At 51.0% G+C, this 12,285-nt stretch overlaps 1 pseudogene; it reads left to right on the top strand.

Annotated features, from left to right (window-relative positions):
* Positions 1 to 3,078: 3,078 nt before the first annotated feature.
* On the top strand, positions 3,079 to 4,428 carry LOC139266106 (sorting nexin-18-like; annotated as a pseudogene).
* Positions 4,429 to 12,285: the final 7,857 nt, after the last annotated feature.

Genomic DNA, 12,285 nt, shown 5'->3' with positions numbered 1-12,285 from the left:
CACCTGTGGTGATTCCGAGCTGTCCGGGCTGACTGCAGGAACTGTGCATTCTTCTGGTCCATCCGCCTCATATATTAGTCTTGTAGCAGAGTTCCTGTACATTCGAGTTAAGTGGCCACTGAGATTGCAGTTCCTGCAGACAAACTGTTGAAATCTGCAAGATCTAGCTGAGTGTTTTCCCCCACACCTCCAGCATGTTAAAGTTTCTATTGTTGGGAACAAAGGGACTATGGCCAGGCATTCCGTGCTGATTGTCCCTTTGTCTGCTCTTAAGTACCCTATTAGTGGGTGTAAATGGCCCCATCCTGGGCCGCATTGTCCCCTGTGATGACGTGAATGTCTGTTCAGCCTGCCATTGTCTCTGTTGAAGTCCTACTCTGGGGTCTATTGCTGCCTGGGGCATCTTGGACTGCCCTTGCCTGCCTGCGGGGCTCTGAATCGCATTGATGATGTTGACCCCCTGATCCATCGGCGCTTTAGAGGCAGAATTGCGCGCGTATATTATTTTCGTCTCTTCCTTCCCTGCCATGAAAGTTTGAGCTATCAACGCCGCCGCTTCCAAGGTCAAATCCTTGGGCTCAATTAATTTATGGAAAATTCCCGCATGACCGATGCCCTCGATAAAGAAGTCCCTTAGCATCTCCCCCTGCAGCCGTCTGTGAACTTACAGAGGCTGGCCAAACGCCGGAAGTCCGCTATGATGTCCGGTATGCTCTGTCCTTCACGACGTCGGTGGGTGTAGAATCTGTGTCGGGCCATATGTATGCTACTCGCCGGTTTGAGATGCTCCCCGATCAATTTGCTAAGTTCTTCAAAGGTTTTGTCTGCTGGCTTTTCGGGTGCTAGTTGGTCCTTCATGAGCGCGTAAGTCTTTGGTCCGCAGCTGGTCAAAAGATGAACTCTTCGCTTGTCAGCCGCTGCATCCCCCAGCCATTCTTTCGTAACGAAGCTTTGCTGAAGCCTCTCGACAAAATCGTCCATCTTCCCCAACACAGTACCGTTCCTCTGTGCTACTGGTGGCCATTCTCGTGGGCCGTGGATTCCCGTTTCTCGTCGTCAATGTAAAGTCCTTACTCTACAGCATGAAACCACATGAGGCACATTCTGGGGACAAGGTCACTCTGTGACCTTAACTCTTTATTCACAGGACTCCAAAGATGATGACCCTGCGTGGGACCTCCCTTTTTATACCTGTGCGATCAGGTAAGGAGTATCTCCCACAAGTTCACCCCTTGTGGTCAAGGTGTGCATCTAGGTTGAGAGTATACATTAATACAGTGGTGTTACATTGTGGTTACGTACATGACACTTTTTTTTAAAAGCACAATGTTTTTTAATGCCACAATGATTTTCCTCCAGGATTGTACGCAGCAGTGCCCTGGGGATCAGTTTTCCATTCCAGGAGAGTCCAGGACAATCCTGGAGGGTTGGTGACCCCAGCACAAGGCCAGAAACATGTGGTCAGGCTCGTATCATCATCAGGTGGTTCTTGTGACCCAGAGTTAGAAGGGATAGTGGGGAAGGGAAGGGATGTGAAGGTTGGCGGTTATGTTCCACATAGCCCTACCTTCACTCTGCACACAGTATTATTGCATGTTCCACATAGCCTTAACTTCACCCTGCACACAGTGTTATTGCATTTGTGCTTGCTATGAGGCCAGGAACCTGTGGCCAGGGTCTGATGATCAGGTAGTTCTTGTGTCCCAGAGTGGAAGGGGCTGTATGGTGTGTGTGTGTGTGTGTGTGTGGATGGGGGGTGTGTGTGTATGGGGTGTGTATCGTGTGTGGGGTGTGTAGTGTGGGGTGTGTGTGTGTGTGTTGGGGAGGGGTTGTACAATTTGTGTGTGTGTGAGTGTATGGGGTGTGTATGCGTGTATGTGTGTATGGGGTGTGTATAGTGTATGGGTGTGTGTGTGTGTGTGTGTGTATGGGGTGTGTATAGGGATTGTGTGTGGTGTGTGTGTGCATGCATGGTTTGTGTGTGTATAGTGTGTATTTGGTGTGTGTGTGTATGGTGTGTATATGGTGTGTGTGTGTATGTGTGTGTGTGTGTGTGTATGATGCTCGCAGGTTGGGGGCCGCTCAGCCTGCTGGGCTAGGCCGCCACACTGCTCCTTCCGCGCCCCGGCCTGCTCCGATGGTGCACCATTGGAGCAGGCTGGGGAGCGGAAGGAGCAGCGTGGCAGCATACCACTCCAGGGAGCAGCACGTGCTGGAGCAGGAGAGCAACGGCAGTGAAGTGTGACATCACCAAGATCCAGGTCGGTGATTGGAGCGTGGGCAGCCACAGCAGGAGCGGCAAGGCCGGGGCGAAGGAGCGGCAAGAGATTGTAGAGGGATGTGTTCGGGGCCCAGGAGAGGTGCGTGTTTGGGGCCCAGAAGAGCCGAGGGCCCAGGGGCAGCACGGGCCAGCCCACACTGTGATATGTGTGCACGCTAGGTCCGTGCAGCAGAGCTGGTCTCCAGTCGTCTTGGTTAATCCTTGCTAGTGTGCAACGGCCACCACACGTTAAAAAAATTCATGCACAGGCATCTTTCACCCTTCAAAATTTAGTTTGGGACCCTGTGAACTTTTTGACGTGGAAGCAAGTCACCCTCGATTCGAGGGGCTGCCTATGATGGGGGTGTGTATATGGGATGTGTGTATGGTGTGTATATGGGGTGTGTTTATGGTGTGTGTGTGTGTGTGTGTGTGGTGTGTATATGGGGTGTGTGTATGGTGTATGTGGATATGTTGTGTATATGGTGTGTGTGTGTATAGGGTGTATATGTGGTGTGTGTGTATGGTTTGTTTGTGTGTGTGTATATTGTGCGTGTATAGTAACTAGAGGATGTGGGCCCCAATGCAAACATAGATTTAAAAAAATCACAGAACGACAGGGAAAAGTGCAGCCGGCCAGGGAAGACCCCATGCAGCCGCTCCTCGAGTGAGGGGGTCCAGGGCGTCGAAGAGGGAGTTCGGAGTCTGGGGGAGGCGGTGTGAGGGGGAGCCAGGACTGGTGTGAGGGCGGGTTTATGGGGTGGGGAGCTACCGCGAAGTCCGGGAGCGGAGCTGAGCCGGGTGCGGACAGCGGGACGATGGCACTCCAGGCTCAGGCTCTGTACGATTTCCAGAGCGAGAATGTGGGTGAGATCTTGGTGTGGGAGGACGAGGTACTGACCGTGTACAGTGAGCACGACATCGAGGGCTGGCTGGAGGGGGCCAACAGCAGTGGCCAGAGGGGCCTCTTCCCGGCCTCGTAATCCTGCAGGCTGGGAGCGGGGGGGGGGAATCGACGCTGCGCCCGGTGCTGGTGCCACCGAGACTCCTGCCTCCTGCTATGCCAACGATAGCCCAGCGCCGCCTCAGCCTCAGACCCCCAGTGACTTCCCCCTGCCGGTCTGCCCCACTGCCAGCATCTTCTGCCCCCCGCCTCTCGCCCAAACGGGCGGCAGCGGCCTCGGGGGACTGGTCCTGGTGGGGCTGCAGCACCAGGCGTCAGGCAGCGGCAATGGCGACGACTGGGATGATAACGCGACGGTGGCGGACGAGGGTGGGAGCGGGGGAGGTGGCAGCAACGGTGGGTTCTCTGATCTTGACGGGACAGGCCGTTATCGAGTGAGCACGGGGGCCAGCAGCCGGAATGTCGGGGGATCGGTGTCCTCCTCCTCGGCCACCGCCTCCTCCTCCAAGAGCATGGCCACGGTCAGCAGGAACCTTAACCGCTTCGCCAACTTCGTCAAGTCGGGTGGCGAGGCGTTCATCCTGGGCGAGGCGGCCGGCTTCATCAAGGATGGCGACAAGATCTGCGTGGCAGCCGGCCCGCCCGCACGGCCCCGAGTGGCAGGAGAACCCTTATCCATTTGCCTGCTCCATCGACAAGCCCACCGAGCAGACCAAGTTCAAGGGCATCAAGAGCTACATCTCGTACCACCTGATGCCCAGACATACCCAGTGCCCGGTCAACCAGCGCGACAAGCAATTCGACTGGCTGTACGGCCTGCTGGTGGAGAAGTTCCCCGTCATCTCAATGCCCCATACCCCGAGAAGCAAGCCACCAGCCGCTTCGAGGAGGACTTCATCTCCAAGCGGAAGAAAGGGCTGACCCTGTGAATGAACCACATGACGACACGGTGGTGATCCACTGCGATGCCTTCCAGCACTTTCTCACCTGCAACGACGAGAAGGCTTGGAAGCAGGGCAAGAGGAAAGCCGAGAAAGACGACATGATGGGGGACAACTTCTTCCTGATGCTCAGCACCCCGCAGAGCCCTCTCGACCTGCAGAAAGTGTAAAGCAGGGTCGACAGGTTCAAAACTTTCACCACGAGGATGGACGAGAACGTTTTCCAGCTGAGCCACACCGCCAATGAGTTCACGAGGAAGCAGATGGTGGGCCCCACTTCAGGCGAGGACCCCAATGCCACTGCATTGGCTGAATTGGCGTAGTTATGCCACTGTGTCTGGTTTATGTGTATGGGGTGTGTTATGTATGTAACTATGTTATACTTGCCACCAGAGGGTGCGACTATTGGAGTCCTAATGGTCACCTGCACACACGTGCAGGGCCAGTATAAAAGGTTGGCTGCCATGTTGTTTAGGCACTCTGGAGTTGTAATAAAGAAGATTAAGGTCACACTTAGTTTAGTTCACAGTACTCAGCCTCGTGGAATTCTTGTATACACAATAATTAGCGACGAGTAACAGAATACCTTCATGCAACCATGGCTGCCATTGGAATATTAGAGAGATTGATAGAGGGTGATGATTGGGAAGCCTTCGTCGAGCATCTCGACCAGTACTTCGTGCCAACGAGCTGGAAGGAGACACTAACACGGCCAAGTGCAGGGCAGTTCTCCTCACCGTCTGTGGGCCTCAACTATACGGCCTCATCAAGAATCTGCTCGCACCGACAAAACCAACGGAGAAGGAATATACTGAGTTGCGCACGCTGCTTCGGGACCACCTCAAGCCGAAGGAGAGTATCCTCATGGCCAGATATCGTTTTTACACGCACCATTGCTCCAGGGGCCAGGACGTGGCGGATTATGTCGCCGACCTGAGACGCCTCGCGGGACCTTGCAATTTTGGAGCTGCGTTGGGGCAAATGCTGTGGGACTTTTTCATGCTGGGCATCAGCCACGAGGTCATTCTTCGAAAGCTGCTAGCTGCCGAAATCCTAGACCTGAGCAGGGCCATTGCAATCGCCCAAGCATGCATGGCCACAGACTATAACACCAAACAGATATCTTCTCAACATCGAACTCACCGACAAGTTCTGTGCATAAAATGATGTCGCTAGCAGGCCGAACTGCATATGGCAGGGCATATACGTCTGCGGCTGCAAGACCTGTGATAACTCAGAGTCCGCCATCGGGGGTGAATGTGAATCCATTAGCACCGTGTTGGCGCTGCTGGGGTAATCATAGGGCCCATCAATGTTGATTCAAGCACGACGTGTGCAAAGTCTGTGCAACGATGTGGCACCTCCAGCAAATGTGAAAACGTGCTGCGACATACCACGTGGCAGAGGATGATCGATCCGGCATGGATCACGCAGCACAGGCAACTTAACCTGAGGAAAAGTGTATGGGGTACATACCTTCACCACCAAGAACCTTCCTATAATGCTGAAAGTCAAATTAAATGGAATTCCAGTATCCATGGAGTTGGACATGGGTGCAAATCAGTCAATAATGAGCCACAAGGCTTTCGAGAAACTGTGGGGCAATAAAGCACAAAGGCCCAAACTGAGCCCGATTAATGCAAAGCTGCGAACCTACACCAAAGAGATACCAGTCATTGGAAGTGCGGCAGTGAAGGTATTGTATGATGGAGCTGTGCATGACCTATCATTGTGGATTGTTCCAGGCAATGGCCCAATGCTGTTCGGCAGAAGCTGGCTAGAAAAGATTAGTTGGAATTGGAATGACATCAAAGCACTGTCTTCAGTGGATGACGCCGCGTGTGCTCAGGTGCTGAGCAAGTTTCCCTCACTATTCGAACCAGGCATTGGCAACTTCACAGGTGCCAAGGTACAGATCCATCTAGGCCCCGATGCACGGCCTGTCCATCACAAGGCTCGGGCAGTTCTGTACATGATGAGGGAGAAGGTTGAGATCGAACTGGACAGACTCCAACATGAAGGAATCATATCGCCAGTTGAGTTCAATGAGTGGGCCAGTCCAATTGTTCCTGTGTTGAAAAGCGATGGCACAGTCAGAATCTGCGGAGACTACAAGGTAACGATTAACTGAGTCTCACTACAGGACCAGTACCCGCTGCCCAAGGCAGATGACCTGTTCGCAACGTTAGCAGGGGGGGGGAAGTCGTTCACCAAATTGGACCTAACCTCCACCTACATGACACAGGAGCTGGGTGAATCTTCGAAAAGACTGACGTGTATCAACACACACAAAGGGCTGTTTATATACCACAGGTGCCCTTTCGGGATTCGCTTGGCTGCAGCCATTTTCCAGAGAAACATGGAGAGTTTACTGAAATCTGTTCTGCGCACCGTTGTGTTTCAAGACTACATCCAGATCACTGGTCGTGACACCATCGAACATCTACACAACCTGGAAGAGGTTCTAAGTCGCCTAGACAGAGTGGGACTCAGGCTGAAATGCTCCAAGTGTGTTTGCCTGGTGCCAAAAGTCGAATTTTTGGGGAGAAAGATTGCAGCAGACAGCATCAGGCCCACAGACTCAAAAACAGAGGCCTTCAAGAATGCACCCAGACCACAGAATGTGACGGAGCTGCGTTCGTTCCTGGGATTCCTCAACTATTTTTGTAACTTTCTATCCGGTTGAGCACGTTGTTAGAGCCTTTGCACATGTTGCTGCGTAAGGGTGACAACTGGGTTTGGGGCAAATCTCAAGATACAGCCTTTGAGAAGGCCAGGAACCTGCTATGTTCAAATAAGTTACTTGTACACTATGACCCATGTAAACGTTTAGTGCTAGCTTATGACGCCTCATCGTATGGGGTCGGCTGTGTCAATGTATCAGGCAACCTCCAACTGGTTGCATGTGCGTCTAGAAGTCTGTCTAAGGCTGAGAGAGCCTATAGTATGGTCGAGAAAGAGGCGTTAGCATGTGTATATGGGGTTAAGAAAATGCACCAATACCTATTTGGACTTCGGTTTGAGCTTGAAACTGACCACAGCCGCTCATTTCGCTATTTTCAGAGAGCAAAGGTATAAATACCAATGCTTCGTCCCACATCCAAAGGTGGGCACTAACATTATCCGCTTATGACTATGTTATCCGCCACAGACCAGGCACTGAAAACTGTGCCGATGCTCTCAACCCACTGGGGTTGAAATGGCACAGCCCGCAGACTTGCTTTTGAGAGCGAGGGGTTGGTCACCTATCACATCTTGCCAGATCAGGACCTGGACCAGCCAGGATCCTGTGCTATCATTAATAAAGAGTTGTGTCCTAAATGGGAACTGGTCGGCTGTTCCCGGGGAAATGCAAGATGAAATTAAGCCGTTTCACCGACGCAAAGATGAAATGTCCATCCAGTTGGATTGTCCCTTATGGGGTAATCGTGTGGTTTTACCAAAAAAAGACAGGGAAACGTTTATACGCGACCTACACAGTACCTACCCAGACATTGTCATGATGAAGGCAATTGCCAGGTCGCATGTTTGGTGGCCCGGCATTGACTTGGACTTGGAGTCATGCGTGCATCAGTGCAACACTTGCTTGCAACTGAGCAATGCACCAAGGGAGGCTCCACTGACTCTGTGGTCATGGTCCTCCAAACCGTGGTCCAGGATCCACGTAGACTTTGCCGGCCCCTTTCTAGGAAAGATGTATTTAATAGTTGTGGACGCTTACTCCAAATGGATTGAATGCATAATCATGTCATCCAGCACGTCCACAGCCACCATTGAAAGCTTCTGGGCCATGTTCGCCACCCATGGCTTGCCCGACGTCCTTGTCAATGACAATGGACTGTGTTTCACCAGCTCGGAATTCAAGGAGTTTATGACCCGCAATGGCATCAAACATGTCAGGTCTGCTCCGTTTAAGCCCGTGTCTAATGGTCAAGCAGAGCGGGCAGTCCAAACAATCAAGCAGAGCATGAAACGTGTGATGGACGGCTCCCGCTTGTCTCGCATTCTACTCAGTTACTGGATGCGACCCCACTCACTCACCGGGGTTCTCCCGGCAGAATTGTTAATGAAGGGAGCCCTCAAAACCAGGCTCTCCCGAGTCCACCGGGATCTTAGTAATCACGTGGAAAGCCGGCGACACCAGCAGAACATGTTCCACGATCACGGCTGTTTCACGTGTTAACGACCCTATGTTTGTCCTGAATTACAGTGGCAAGTATTACATAGTTACATACATAACATCACTCCCTCCCAAAGTCTTCGGTACAAATTATTTACAAGTTGAGGCAATCCGGAGCCCTTCGCTCCCTGGTTGATCGTCTAAGTTCAAACCCTGGCATGTGTCCCAAGTGGGTTGCTGGCACTGTTTTTGCCAAGGAAGGGAATAGGGTGTTTATAATCAAACTATTAAATGGCCAAACGTGCAGAAAGCATTTAGATCAGACCAAACTGCGATTTACTGACAACCAGGAACGACTTGAAGAGGACATCACCATCGACGATCCACCAACACACACCCAACCAACTGTCAATCATGAGGATGAACCCACTATTCCTGACAGTCCGGTCAGACCAGCCACGGTGCAGTGCAGCAATGGTCCGGCCAACTCACACATGCCAGGGTTTGAACTTAGACGATCAACCAGGGAGCGAAGGGCTCCGGATTGCCTCATCTTATAAATAATTTGTACCGAAGACTTTGGGAGGGAGTGATGTTATGTATGTAACTATGTAACACTTGCCACTGTTGGAGTCCTAATGGTCATCTGCACACACGTGCAAGGCCAGTATAAAAGGTTGGCTGCCATATTGTTTAGGCACTCTGGAGTTGTAATAAAGAAGACTAAGGTCACACTCAGTTTAGCTCACAGTACTCAGTCTCGTGGAGTTCTTATATGCACAATAAGGTGTGTGTATGGTTTGTGTAGTGTGTATATGGGGTGTGTATGTATATGGGGGATGTATAGTTGGTTTGTATGATGTATATGGGTTGTGTATGGTGTGTATATGGGGGTGTATGTGTATGGTGTGCATATGGGTGTATGTGTGTGTATGGCTTGTATATGGAGTGTGTGTGTGTGTGTGTGTGTATGGTTTGTTTGTGTGTTTGGGATGTGTATAGTTTGTGTGTATGGGCTGTGTATATGGGGTGTGTATGTATGGTTTGTAAATGGGGGGGTGTGTGTGTATGGTTTGTTGGTGTGTGGCGGGTGTGTGTGTATGAGTGGGGTTTGTGTGTGTGTGGTTTGTGTGTGTATAGTGTATGTGTATGGGGTGTGTATAGTTGTTGTGTCATCATCATCATCATAGGCAGTCCCTCGAAATCGAGGAAGACTTGCTTCCACTCTAAAAGTGAGTTCTCAGGTGACTGTACAGTCCAATATGGGAATTACAGTCGCTGTCACAGGTGAGACAGACAGTGGTTGAAGGAAAGGGTGGGTGGGTAGTCTGGTTTTCCGGACGCTTCTTCCGCTGTCTGCGTTTGTTTTCTGCATGCTCTCGGCGACGAGACTCGAGGTGCTCAGCGCCCTCCCGGATGCCCTTCCTCCACTTAGAACGGTCTTGGGCCAGGGATTCCCAGGTGCCGGTGGGGATGTTGCATTTTATCATGGAGGCTTTGAGGTTGTCCTTGAAACGTTTCCTTTGCCCACCTGGAGCTCGCTTGCCGTGTAAGAGTTCCGAGTAGAGCGTTTGCTTTGAGAGTCTCGTGTCAGGCATGCGGATGATGTGGCCTACCCAACGGAGCTGGTTGAGTGTGGTCAGTGCTTCGATGCTGGGGATTTTGGCCTGATCGAGAACACTGAAGTTGGTGCGTCTATCCTCCCAATGGATTTGCAGGATCTTGTGGGGGTAGCGCTGGTGGTACTTCTCCAGTGCTTTGAGGTGTCTAGTATATGGTCCATGTCTCTGAGCCATATAGGAGGGTGGGTATCACTACTGCTGCAATGCTCCATCACACTCTCAACAAGCTCCCCGCTGGAGTGAAACTAATCTATAGAACCAGTGGGAACCTGTTCAACCTTCGTTGCCTCCAGACTAGATCCAAGGTCGTCCCATCCTCTGTCATCGAACTACAGTAGGCGGACAATGCTTGCTTCTGCGCACATTCAGAGGCCGAACTCCAAACCATCGTCAACATCTTCACCGAGGCGTACGAAAGCATGGGCCTTACACTAAACATCCGTAAGACAAAGGTCCTCCACCAACCTGACCCCACCTCACAGCACTGCCCCCCGGTCATCAAAATCCACGGCGCGGCCTTGGAGAATGTGGACCATTTTCCATAGCTCGAGAGCCTACTATCAGCAAGGGCAGACATCGACGACGAGGTCCAACACCGCCTCCAGTGAGCCAGCACAGCCTTTGTTCGCCTGAGGAAGAGAATGTTTGAATACCAGGATCTCAAACCTGGAGTTGTTGTGTATAGCGTGTGTATATGGGGTGTGTATAGTTGTGTATGGGGTGTGTATAGTTGTGTATGGTGTGTGTATAGTTGTGTATGGGGTGTGTGTAGTTGTGTATGGTATGTATATGGGGTGTGTATAGTTGTGGTGTATAGTTGTGTGTGTATAATGGGTGTATATGGTTTGTGTGTATAGTTGTTGCAAATGAGGTGTGTGTGTAGTTGGTGTGTATGGGGCATGTGGAAATGTTTCAAAGACACCCTCAAAGCCTCCTTGATAAAGTGCAACATCCCCACCGATACCTGGGAATCCCTGGCCAAAGACCACCCTAAGTGGAGGAAGAGCATCCGGGATGGCGCTGAGCACCTCGAGTCTCGTCATCGAGAGCATGCAGAAACCAAGCACAGGCAGCGGAAGGAGCGTGCCGCAAACCAGACTCTCCACCTACCCTTTCCTCCAATGACTGTCTGTCCCACCTGTGACAGAGACTGTAATTCCCGTATTGGACTGTTCAGTCACCTGAGAACTCACTTTTGGAGTGGAAGCAAGTCTTTCTCGATTTCGAGGGACTGCCTATGAACATATGATGATTATGATGTATGTGTATGGTTTGTGTGTATAGTTGTTGTGTATGGTGTGTATGGTTTGTGTATATAGTTGTTGTGTGTGGGATGTGTATAGTTTGTGTGTATGGTTTGTGTATAGTTGTGTATGGAGTGTGTATATAGTTTGTGTATAGTTTGTGTACATGGTGTGTGACTAGTTGGTGTGTATGGTTTGTGTATAATTGGTGTGTATGGTGTGTGTATAGTTGTGAATGGTTTGTGTATAGTTGTGTATCGTTGGTTATCATCATCATAGGCAGTTCCTCGGAATCGAGGAAGACTTGCTTCCACTCCTGAAGTGAGTTCTTTGGTGGCTGTACAGTCCAATATGAGAGCCACAGATAGTCGTTGAGGGAAGGGGTAGGTGGGACTGGTTTGCCGCACACTCTTTCCGCTGCCTGCACTTGATTTCTGCACGCTCTCGGCGTTGAGACTCGAGGTGCTCAGCGCCCTCCCAGATGCACTTCCTCCACTTAGGGCGGTCTTGGGCCAGGGTCTCCCAGGTGTCAGTGGGGATGTCGCACTTTATCAGGGAGGCTTTGAGGGTGCCCTTGTAACGTTTCTGCTGCCCACCTTTGGCTTGTTTGCCATGAAGGAGCTCCGAGCAGAGCACTTGCTTTGGGAGTCTCATGTCTGGCATGCGGACTATGTGGCCTGCCCAGCGGAGCTGATCGAGTGTGGTCAGTGCTTCAATGCTGGAGATATTAGCCTGAATGAGGACGCTGATGTTATTGCGCCTGTCCTCCCAGGGGATTTGTAGGATCTTGCGGAGGCATCGTTGGTGATATTGATGTATATGGGGTATGTGTATAGTTGTGTATGGGTTGTGTATATGGGGTGTGTGTATAGTTGTGTATATGGGGTGTGTGTATATTTGTGCATATGGTGTGTGTATAGTTGTGTACAGTTGGTGTATATGGAGTGTGTGTATAGTTGTGAATATGGGGTATGTATAGTTGTGTATTGTTGGTGTATATGGGGTGCGTATAGTTGTGCATATGGACTGTGTATAGTTGTGTATATGGGGTATGTATATGGGGTGTGTATAGTTGTGTATATGGGATGTGTGTATAGTTGTGTATATGGAGTGTGTGTATAGTTGTATATATGGGGTATGTATAGTTGTGTTTATGGGGTGTGTGTATAGTTGCTGTGTATATGGGGTGTGTGA

This window comes from Pristiophorus japonicus, chromosome 6 (genome assembly GCF_044704955.1).
Source record: "Pristiophorus japonicus isolate sPriJap1 chromosome 6, sPriJap1.hap1, whole genome shotgun sequence".
NCBI classification, from domain to species: Eukaryota; Metazoa; Chordata; class Chondrichthyes; family Pristiophoridae; genus Pristiophorus; species Pristiophorus japonicus.
The sequence above is the reverse complement of the archived record's forward strand: the minus strand, read 5'-3'. Positions and strand labels throughout refer to the sequence as shown.